This window comes from Schistocerca americana, chromosome 4 (assembly GCF_021461395.2).
Source record: "Schistocerca americana isolate TAMUIC-IGC-003095 chromosome 4, iqSchAmer2.1, whole genome shotgun sequence".
NCBI classification, from domain to species: domain Eukaryota; kingdom Metazoa; phylum Arthropoda; class Insecta; order Orthoptera; family Acrididae; genus Schistocerca; species Schistocerca americana.
The window spans coordinates 312,626,733-312,637,736 of NC_060122.1; the positions used below are offsets into that span (position 1 = coordinate 312,626,733).

General features: G+C 43.3%; 1 pseudogene; it reads left to right on the forward strand.

Annotated features, from left to right (window-relative positions):
* Window positions 1–10,343: 10,343 nt before the first annotated feature.
* Window positions 10,344–10,461, forward strand: LOC124614183 (annotated as a pseudogene).
* Window positions 10,462–11,004: the final 543 nt, after the last annotated feature.

An 11,004-nucleotide genomic window follows, 5' to 3' on the forward strand; every position in this document is an offset into this window, starting at 1 on the left:
CCCGCACACATGAGGCAGTGCCACCCCTTTCATACTTGACACCTGAGGAATTCCTTGCGAAATACATGTTCACCTAGGCACCGGTGCTGACGTGACCAGACGCACGCACTGTCACAGTTGTGAGCCGCCGCCGGATGCAGGTGAAAGTTGCCTCTACTTTCGAGTATACAGTCTGTTATACTGACGTCACAGAACTCCAATGCGCACTCATGCAGCCCCCATATGTGAGACACCTCCGGGCAGCATGTATCATTACCGTTGATGACAGGGTAGCTACAAACCTTCGCAAATGCATCTAACAATGTTCTCAATCTTATACTGATGTCACGTGACTATGTAAAAAATAAGAACTGACTCGACCTCGAGGAAATTGTATAGTTCCCTGAAATAGTTAACGCTCACTTTCTTAAAGTCTCAGCTTGTATGCACGAAAATTCTTGTCCTCACACAACCTGTTTACGAAAATAACGCAGAATAGCATCGAATGCAGTCTTCCTTGTGGACATAACGTGGTACTCACTCCATCACATATTACCCTTCCTGCTTTTAACACACGCAAACGGTCCCTCTGCTATATAGAGGCTCCTATATCCCAGCACTTAGGATGTGAATAAATCGAGCATTATGATTGGCTCTTATCGAATTTACCAGCCGAATTACTGAAGCCACCGGTATCAAAGCACCATCTACCTTTTCTTTCTTTCTGCAGATGAGAGTTTCAGCAGTAAAATTATTTTGCAGAGATCGCTGAATTGTACTCACAGTTAAACCCGCAAAGTTGTCTACACATCATCAAATACATAAGAGACTCACAAGAATATTGGAAGCCTGTAACATATTTACCAGTATAACTACAATTAAATATTATTACGATTGCCACAACAGTCTGACACCGATCGATGTACTTGTAATTCCTGCTCTTGATGGTTGTGCTTCTGGTGCGAATCTCAGTATCTTCTCCATGTAGAAAATCTCTCACGGTTATTGATGTGCTGTGTCTATATATCCCTCACGATAGGCCACACAGTCATCCTCTCCAATCATGCCACTACATAAAGCATAGTAACTTTACAATGCAACATATACACATTTTGCACAACATCTTTTATATCTGTACAGCACCCAAAAAAATTATCGTATGCCTACAATCACACAAGCTATATGTCACGATGCTGCTCAGCCCTAGGGAAGCACCGTCAGCCTTTTCTTTCTTTCTGCAGCTGTGACATTCAGCGGCAATAAACTATTTTACACTGATCACCATATTGCACCGTCAACTAAACCTCACAAAGTGCAATACATATCATCAAATACCGAAAGACTCATTAAAGTTTGATCAACTATACTCTAGGCGAATGATTGTATCCCACAGACTATACTAAACCGCATGAGATGCTCCCTCTGGTCCTGTTTAGTTGTTTGAAATACTGTTTTCTAACATGCTTTTACAATGCCAAACATTTCCTTTTCCTGCCACGACTTTGAGGCCTGTGCCTGGTTCTAAACTGACATTAAGAAGTTCTGACACGCACCATTTTGCAGGAAACTAAACGTTGCATGGTGTAAAGCATGTTCTTATGGCGGATAGCATAACATGCCCCACATTGTCTGATATTAAATAAAAGGTAATTACAACATAAGGAAACCGGAAGAGTTTTACAGTTTTGGTATAGGTTTCCAAACTACAGTCCGAAGGTGATTCACGAGCTCTACATTTAGACTCGTCTCTCACACTGGCGGAATAGCTGATGGCTTTGCATTCCCTTTCGACTGATTTCTCATATTGCACTCATGTACGTGATAAGTGTGTCAATGCTATCCACACCAAAAGGTGCTGTCCATCCAGCAAAATTCTTTCCTCAACTCAAACAAGCGATATCAGTCAATCATTATGTGATAACCAACAACCTGCCGGTGCACAGATGGGATGGAAAAGACACCATCGATGTACTCTAATAATAAGCATCACAGTTGATAGCACGAACAGTTTTAGCAATTTTACAGTAACTTCAACAGAGGCCAATGTTGTGAGAGCATGTTTCCCCAATTTCAGTATCATAGCTAAACCACCCCTTCTCCACTCTGCGAGTATCATTGTGAACATGGATAGATGACTGTGCAGTACGTCCATCCCAGTCCTCACCCATCTCGAGATGCGCCCATGTCGAGTAGCTTAGCACTCCTTATCGATGAATAGTAACAGATTTTAAAGTGCCGTGATGTAATAGCAGACAGTTAAGAAGAACAAGAAACAAATGATTTTTATGCGTGATGGAGATCCATATGAAAGGAGTTCGACGCATCTTTATGTAAATCAACCAAGCTATCAAGTCTTGAGTATTGTTCTAGAGTCTAGGATCGGTACCTGGAAGTTATTGGCACGAGAGAACATAAACACATGCACTCCTAAGGCTACAATGTTGTGCACTTAAAAAGGGCTATAATGTACACTTGCTCTACATGATACAAACACAATACAGCTTTCCAGAGACGTATAGTGTCCACTGTTCACATCTGATCACGATTCAGAAATTATACAATGACTGCATCAGGCCAATATAAAATGATCGTTAGTAGTGGCAGAGACGTCCCACAAGGAAACAGATAAACGCATAGCAGCAGCGTCTGACCTGTGAAAATTACAAGTCATTCTGTCACTAACTCTGTAAACAGCACATCTGTCGGGCAAATGTGTGCACAGGGATCACAGGACCTCACAAGAACCTTATGTTAGTTATGACACTAAAGTATCGATTTTACACCCAAGATGCGACAGGGGGGATAGAGTACATCGCATAAATCAAAGTTCATTTAGAGGAATGTGTCAAGTTTCATCACACATGAGATGGAAGTCCTTTGATGACCGAAAGGTTTACCATTAACGATCGCAAGTGACAGTACTTTAAACCACATACAGAACACGTGGCTCTATACGACTAGAATGCAGGCTATGTCATGCGACTGATGCATCCAGAGAGAACACTGGAAAAATTGACCTGCAGCAACTTCTCCTTCTCTAGAATGCATCAGTCAACCATTAAATTGTACCTCGTTACAGCTCCACCTCAATCGATCACCCCGTCCACTCTCTGTTATCCCTTAACGCAGATGTAAGTAAGTTTAGAGGTGAATGGTTCTCTGTCCTCCTGAAAAGCATCAAATACAGTAGTTAACTTGCTTGTATCACTGGTACCTCAATAGACATACAATATAATGCTGCCCCAATGGAAAAAAATTGACTGCTTCCCTGATTCCCTTCATTTCGATCTCGACGTTTTCTCAGATTCTTCTTGTTGCTGCATACTTATTCCCATGTACTAATTGTTCAGTGCGAACCAGAAGACATGCAAGTACTTCCCCATTTTCCTGCATTTAGGTGTATAATTGGTCAATTTATACCTATTGACTCGTCATTTTTCTCAGTTCTATCGATTTTATGTGAGATCTTTCCATGCGATCATGACATAACCTCTCGTTCTATGTTCTAAAATTGCTTGTAAATGTAGCACAGCTGCCGACACCTAGCCCAAATGCACTGATCGGGAGGCGTAATATAGCACTGTACTCGACTGTATCCAGTGACCCCTTAGTGGGGTGTGGGGAGTGGGATGGGGTGGGGGAAAAACAGGTGAAGTGTGGTGACATGGAAAACAACTTAACAGAACAATAGGGTAAGGACCTGTCAATCAAAGGAGAACAATAGGTTAAGTACTTGTCAACCAAAGGAGAACAATAGGTTTGCCCCTTCTGGCGTTCGCTGTGTTATTCAGTGGTTTGGTATTTAACTAATTTGTAAATGAAAATGATAATCTTATTTTATTACATTGAATAATTACTGAATAATTTTTGTCCCGGCTAAAGATTTGGTCAAGTTGCTAAAAAACTCCAAGTTAACGTCGTGTTAAAGTGTTGTCTGTAGGTTGTGTAAGTGTCACTAAATCACAGTTCATACAACAGATTCTATACAACTATGGATTATGATGGAAGCAGTTATCTTCAGCAAAATGATCATTAAAACCACCGAATATCAGCCGCGCACAACAATGACGTATGTTACCTCAAACAATATTCTTCGCAACTCGTGTGCAATTAATTTCGGCTCCATACATCAGCTAGAAATGTTTCTTATAAGGATCGTGCTATGAGCACTGTTTTTAAAGAACCAATCTGATTCGAATCGTTTTCATTAAAATGAGTTCGGGACCACCGGTGCACATTTATTTTTATACATTTGTATTACTTTCGACATTTATGTCTGCAGAGTTGCGTAATTTGAATTTGCCGCAAAGATAATTGTTAAGATGGCGGCAGACAATTGATAGAGACTTTCTATTGTTAGAGCAAATAAGTAAATATTTGAAATGCATATTAAACTCTATAAAAACTGCTTTCGTATTGTGCACTATTTAGACTTCATCAAGCAAACATTTTATTTGTTTCTAAGGAAAACACAGACAAAAACGCGATACAAATCGCTATCATCAGTGTCTGCGCTGCTTGCAGCGGAAAGAAATAATTAACACAGATAATGCTTACTGAGAGAGGAATTAAAGTTACAAATAATTATGCACTCATATTTATAATAACAATGAACTCTATTTTCAAGTAATAATTAACAAATAATTACAATTTCTTAACAGACCTCAGTTTGATATGCGTCCGCAACCTACAAAAGCCATCCAACAAAAGATAAAAACAAAGGAAGACAAACGCAGATCATAAAATGAATTTACAATTATCATTGTCTTTGAATGATACACATCGATATGTCCAATTACATCATAGAATATTATATAAATAATTAATATTTATAAGTTTTCACTGTTTTTTTCATACGTCGAATAGATAATGTTTATAACTGTTACAGGCATAATTTTCTCTCGACGCACTGTAGCTAAAATTTATCTCGTGGATGTTACAATGTCCCTTGGGCTGAGAAAAAAAATTAGTTTATCTATTGTATATTTTTTTTATCAGTCCACGCAATCCACGTAGATTTGCTACTCTCAAGATGAAAATGTTTAGTTTCAATGTTGTTTTAGACATGATAAAATTATAGTAGGCCTAGTAGTAGTAGTTTATTCATCCAGAGACAATTTACATTGCATGGATTTCGTCAAAAAATAGAGTACTTTAAATGGCTTCAGTGACTGTATTATCTCGGAAATCGCTGCGGATACTTCCCGGATTAACTTATCCCCCCACCCCCCCACCCCATTTGGGTTCACTGGACTCGGAAAACCGGGAATAAAACCGTCCAAGGGGCTTCAAGAAAATATAGACACCTACTTTTAACAGTCAGGCTTGACATGATTGTAATAAAATATGCTGGAAAATGCAAATTTATGACTCTGATGTAAGCATTTGAGATAATGAATGTTTTTTTTCATGCTGGTATATCATAAAATTTCCAAAGTCACTCATTCATCGAGTCTCATAACAATTTGCCGCTGACGTCGTAAGACCGCCCGGTGTCGAGCCGTGGGACTGCAGACAGGTAGTGGCTGCCGCTGGACCGCCCCTGGCCGAGTCGGTGGGGCGTCGGTTGCCGTCGGCTGCATCGTGGTTTGGATCTGCTGCTGGCTAGAAGTCGCGCTGCAGCAGGCCTTGTTTCTCCTTTACCACGTCCCTCAGTTTAAGATGGTACATGAAATGTCAAAATATAAGCATCAGTGACAAGACAATTACTACTCTCATCCTGTGGAAAAGTTTATTAGTGTCCATTTCACTTGCATTCACACGGATGGAATTAGACTGTTTTTGGAGTATGGTGGTGGTGGTTAGTGTTTAACGTCCCGTCGACAACGAGGTCATTAGAGACGGAGCGCAAGCTCGGGTTAGGGAAGGATTGGGAAGGAAATCGGCCGTGCCCTTTCAAAGGAACCATCCCGGCATTTACCTAAAACGATTTAGGGAAATCACGGAAAACCTAAATCAGGATGGCTGGAGACGGGATTGAACCGTCGTCCTCCCGAATGCGCGTCCAGTGTGCTAACCACTGCGCCACCTCGCTCGGTTTTGGAGTATGTTCTGTATTTTGACACTGTTCAACACAATGTAGTGATTCACATGTAAGTTTATCACAATATGCACGTTTTGAACCCTGCACCGTTAATCATACAAGTGTCCGTAGTGTGCTTCGTTTACTTAAGCGGAATGTAAATATTTTCGCGACGCGCTGCGTAGCCAACGTTGCATTATTGTTTTGCCGCGCGGCTGACTGTACAGTCTGTCACATTAAATTTGGCACGTGGAGACGCTTCGTATCAAACTACTAAAGGTCATCAGTTCAAATTAATTATTAATACAGTCAACAGTACTCAACGTTCATAGCGTTGCTGCTAACTTTGACACTCCAAGAACGTTCATAAGGTTACGTGATCACAGTTTTTATCACTGTTCATCATTATTCACAATGTAAATCACAGTTCTTCACGCGTCCACTAGTTCCTGCGAAACACGTTTCACTGTTCTGATTGCTGTCAGTAATTTTCCACAGTACTTAACAGACAATCTATATGCAAATGAAATTTTTCAAGAAATGAGGCCTGGTACACTTGCACATAAGTTCATATTACCATGACTGAATAACAAAATTTAAAATTTTACACTGTCACATAAACATGAGACAATATAAAACTTTCAGAATCTGCTACATTATCTTGACCATGAGATCATTACTGAACTGTCCAGATAACAGTACATTTCCATTTTTATTACAGATACATATATTTATATTTTTTATTCTTTTTTATTCGGATTATTATTTACCATGTTTTTGGGACAGATGTCCATGTTCGGTTTATTTAACCGGAATGTTGCTCAAAGGGAGCAGTCGTGTTGCCATTCTGTCTGCATCTAGAAGCAGTGAGAATGATGATTGTTTACATTGCAGGCCAACAACGCCAACCTTTCTGTGATAGATATTTGCGGCAGACCAGCCTGCTGAAGCTACCTCCGACCTCTGCTGCACGGATCCGTCATTGCTGTGGCGGGCCGCATCACACCTTGGAGTTACAGTGAAGCGAGAGCCGAGAGGGCTGCTAGCCTCCGATTTCTGGGTGGCATCGTCCAGCAGACTGCAAGCTGCTGTTCACAGGGGCGGGGCCAGGGCGCGAACTCGTAGTCTCCCGGGTGCAGAGCTGTGTGCGGAATCTGAACATGCTGCCCTGCACGGACGGCCGGAGCTGTTAATGGTCACTATGATGTCGGCGAACGGCTGCTTCTCTTCGGCGCTCTACGAGTCACACTCGAGGGAGCAGTCAGCTGTGTTCCGAGGTACCGTGCACAGCTAACGCACGCGGCAGCCACTTAACCATGGTGTGACTAGAAGCACTATGTCTGCAAGGCTGGGCAACTGGGTGCCAACACAGTAGATTCCGGCATTGGCATGGTGTGCAGCGCCATCGCCGAGTTCAGCAGAAGGCCTGCTGTTTATCTTCGGTGTAATAAAGTCAATGACACACTTGCCTGTGTTTTTCTGCACGCTTCAGCGTGAGTCACCCCTCTCTACCAAACCATATCTCTCGGTCTGACGTATTACAACCCCTGAGCTCGGAGGATTGTAACAATTTGGTGTCCGCTTTCCAACACAATACTTTGCGTCAGAAAGTTTCCGTCCACGTCCAGCACTACATTTTGGTGAGAGAGTTGGCTTTGGTGAGTGGTGAATCAGGCAGTGGTATTCGACATAAGTACCAGCCCAGCACAATATGGAGCAGTGAGACTAAGTCTTGTTGACATTTTTGATGTTTGCCCTTGTTGTCCCGGTTAGTGGTGTGATCTAGAGTACAAGATGTTTAGCTACAGGAACCTGTTGAGTTATCTTTGTTTAGAGGTAATGGTGTAGGGGATAATTTGACAATTTAGTGCCATGTGAGGTGTCCATTTCGTAATTTGGGCACGAGTTGAATGGGAGTTACTGTTTTGTCTCACTTAAAAAAATTATTGTATTAAGGTGGAAGTAGGTAACACAAAACGGTGAAAACACGTGCTACTACCTCAGTTGCAGTTGCTGCTTTAAAATGCAAGCGTTAATAGAGTAGTTTGAGAGCATGAAGGAGAAAAATCTCGAACTTAAACGCGAGATAGAGGATCGTAAGGAGAGACATGATCAGTCACAATAGATCTCGGGAAAGTAAGTCTGGATTGAGAGTGCCTTCTGTGCCATATGACCCGGCAGTGGTCGCACTGATTAATCACTTCTTGGGCAAGGCAACGGAGGACGTGACAATTTTCGTTAAGGATGTTAGGGACGCTGCAGGAGTACTTGGGCGGTCAGATGAAGTGACCGTATATGTTGTTAATATGAGTTTGGCAGGGGCGCCAAAGCATAAGTTGCCTACCACGAGACATTGAGTAAGTACCTATGTTCCAGGAGTGGGTTCAAATGGTTCAAATGGCTCTGAGCGCTATGGGACTTAACTTCTGAGGTCATCAGTCCCCTAGAACTTAGAACTACTTAAACCTAACTAACCTAAAGACATCACACACATCCATGTCCGTGGCTGGATTCGCATCTGCGACAGTAGCGCTCGCGCGGTTCCAGACTGTAGCGCCTAGAACCGCTCGGCCACTCCGGCCGGCTCCAGGAGTGGGCCGTGGGATTGTGCCAGCGATACCAAAAGCAGAACAGTGCGCGATTTTTTCGGGAGAAATTAAGTACGTTGTCGATGCAATGTAACGAATCTATGGAAGCGTTCACGGACTGAATCCATAAGCTAAATGAAAGACATATGTACAGACCCAGAACGCAGAAGTGAGTAGGGTACTGTTGCAGAGGGCAGAAAATAGAGTGCTGGATGGTTTTTTTCGTGCTATACCCGATGAAACGTCACGGAAGCTACGGATGGAAAACCCAGATGACTTAGAATCAGCTCTTAGGGTAGCAGCACTTATAGAGGAAGTGGGCATAGCCACAAAGCAGAGAATGGACCATCGCGTGTTTGCTTCTGAAGTCAAGTGATTTAGATGTGGTCGGGAGGGGCATGTAAGGAAGCAATGTAAGTAACAAGAGTGCTATGCATGTGACATTTTGGGCCACCGGGCATTTGAGTGTAGAGGTAGGAAGGGTGGAAAGCACCGGCAAGGGACGCAGCCGTTAAATGGAAACGGGATTGCTTCAACCGTCGGAAGGCAGCCTCGACAGACCGTAACACGGTACAAGTTAGTGCACAGACAGAATGTTGCTTACTGGGCTTAGTGGCTGGCAGGAAACAGAGATTTTTGGTGGACACGGGTACGAATGTTTCCGTTATTAGCCTGGACCTCGTGCGAAAGAGGAGACTGGGCCGCCACGGTATAGGTTACGTGGGATTGGCGACAATAGAGTGGAATCACTGGGCACAGCAGTACTGGAATTTTCGACTTCATTACGATTGGCAGTACTGTCACTGATGTGTGTGTGTGTCATTTGTAATGCAGTTACCTGCAAGGCAAGTTCCGCTAATTTCCACTTCAGTGAGGCTAGTGGACTGCAGGCACATCGTCTTATCGTGGTGTCAGTGTTGATGCATGTCTGCTGTCTGCACTAGAACGTTTACATCACCTGCGCCTACTGTCAGAATTTTTGGGCGTGTGAGGGTAACCAGGAAAGTCAAATATTGCACAGCACGTCATCGCCATCCGCGTTGCTTGCCACTGTGCGTAAATGACGTAAAAGTTGTGACAGGGTGCGATTGCCGAGCTCCTCAGTTCGAAAAAGCTCCTCTAGTCGCTTCACTGTCAGAATGCTCGTCACCAGCACATTCCTGATTGACGCATACCATTTGTTGTCCAGCACGGCAGCTAGAATATCTCGTACTTCTGCCACTGAGTCTTCTCTAAGCATTACGACCACATAACTATATTTCATCTTGTCTCTGATGTCTGTGCAAGGACGAACTAGCTTTCAAGCTACCCAAACCACAACACAGGGTTGTGTTACCAGAATGGTGGTGGCTGCTCGCAGCTTGTTCTGTGGTGGCTGGTGAACTGCCAATTATCGTGAATGAGATTTTCACTCTGCAGCGGAGAGTGCGTTGTTATGAAACTTCCTGGCAGATTAAAACTGTGTGCCAGACCGAGTTCAAATCTCGGTTCGGCACACAGTTTTAATCTGCTAGGAAGTTTTGTGCCAATTATCGTATTAGAATGGGTGTGGCTCGGCTAGTGCAGAAGTGACCAACGTCCATAATGCTATGTGACGTGGAATGCTGAAACCAGCACAGTCATGCTATGGTGCATTCAAGTCAGGGTCACCAAATATCTGGACATCAGATGGAACCAAACATTTATTTCCACATACAAGCTATACACAGCAGCTCAGAAGTATGAGAATGTAAGAATCGTGGTGCTGAAAAGGGGCCAACGGCCTTGCCACAGTGGTAACACCGGTTCCCATCAGATCACCGAAGTTAAGTGCTGTCGGACTGGGCTAGCACTTGGATGGGTGACCATCCGGTCTGCCGAGCACTGTTGGCAAGCGGGGTGCACTCAGCCCTTGTGAGGCAAACTGAGGAGCTACTTGATTCAGAATTAATGGCTCCGGTCCCGGAAACTGACATACGGCCGGGAGACCGGTGTGCTGATCACATGCCCCTCCATATCCGCATCCAGTGACACCTGTGGGCTTAGGATGACAAGGCGGCCGGTCAGTACGGTCGGTACTGTTGGGCCTTCATGGCCAGTTCGGGAGGAGTTTAGTTTTAGTTGGTGCTGAGAAGACGGAATAATCTAGAAATCTCAAGTGAAAGGGTAACTAGGATGATAAACTGGCATTGCAGTTACATGGAATGTTTATGTATCACTGTACACTCATGCTTGTGGGGACATCTCAGATTCTGGGAATTCCCTGCCCCAAATACAACATGAGGCAGAAAACTGTTAATGCCATGACCGATCGTACAGGGAAAAATGGGTATAGACAGGCAGACAGGCCTCAGTGTTCGATTCACTGTTGCGATTTTTTTTCTCACTACTAAATTTTTAACACAAATCAATAATATTCAATCAACTGATATTCTC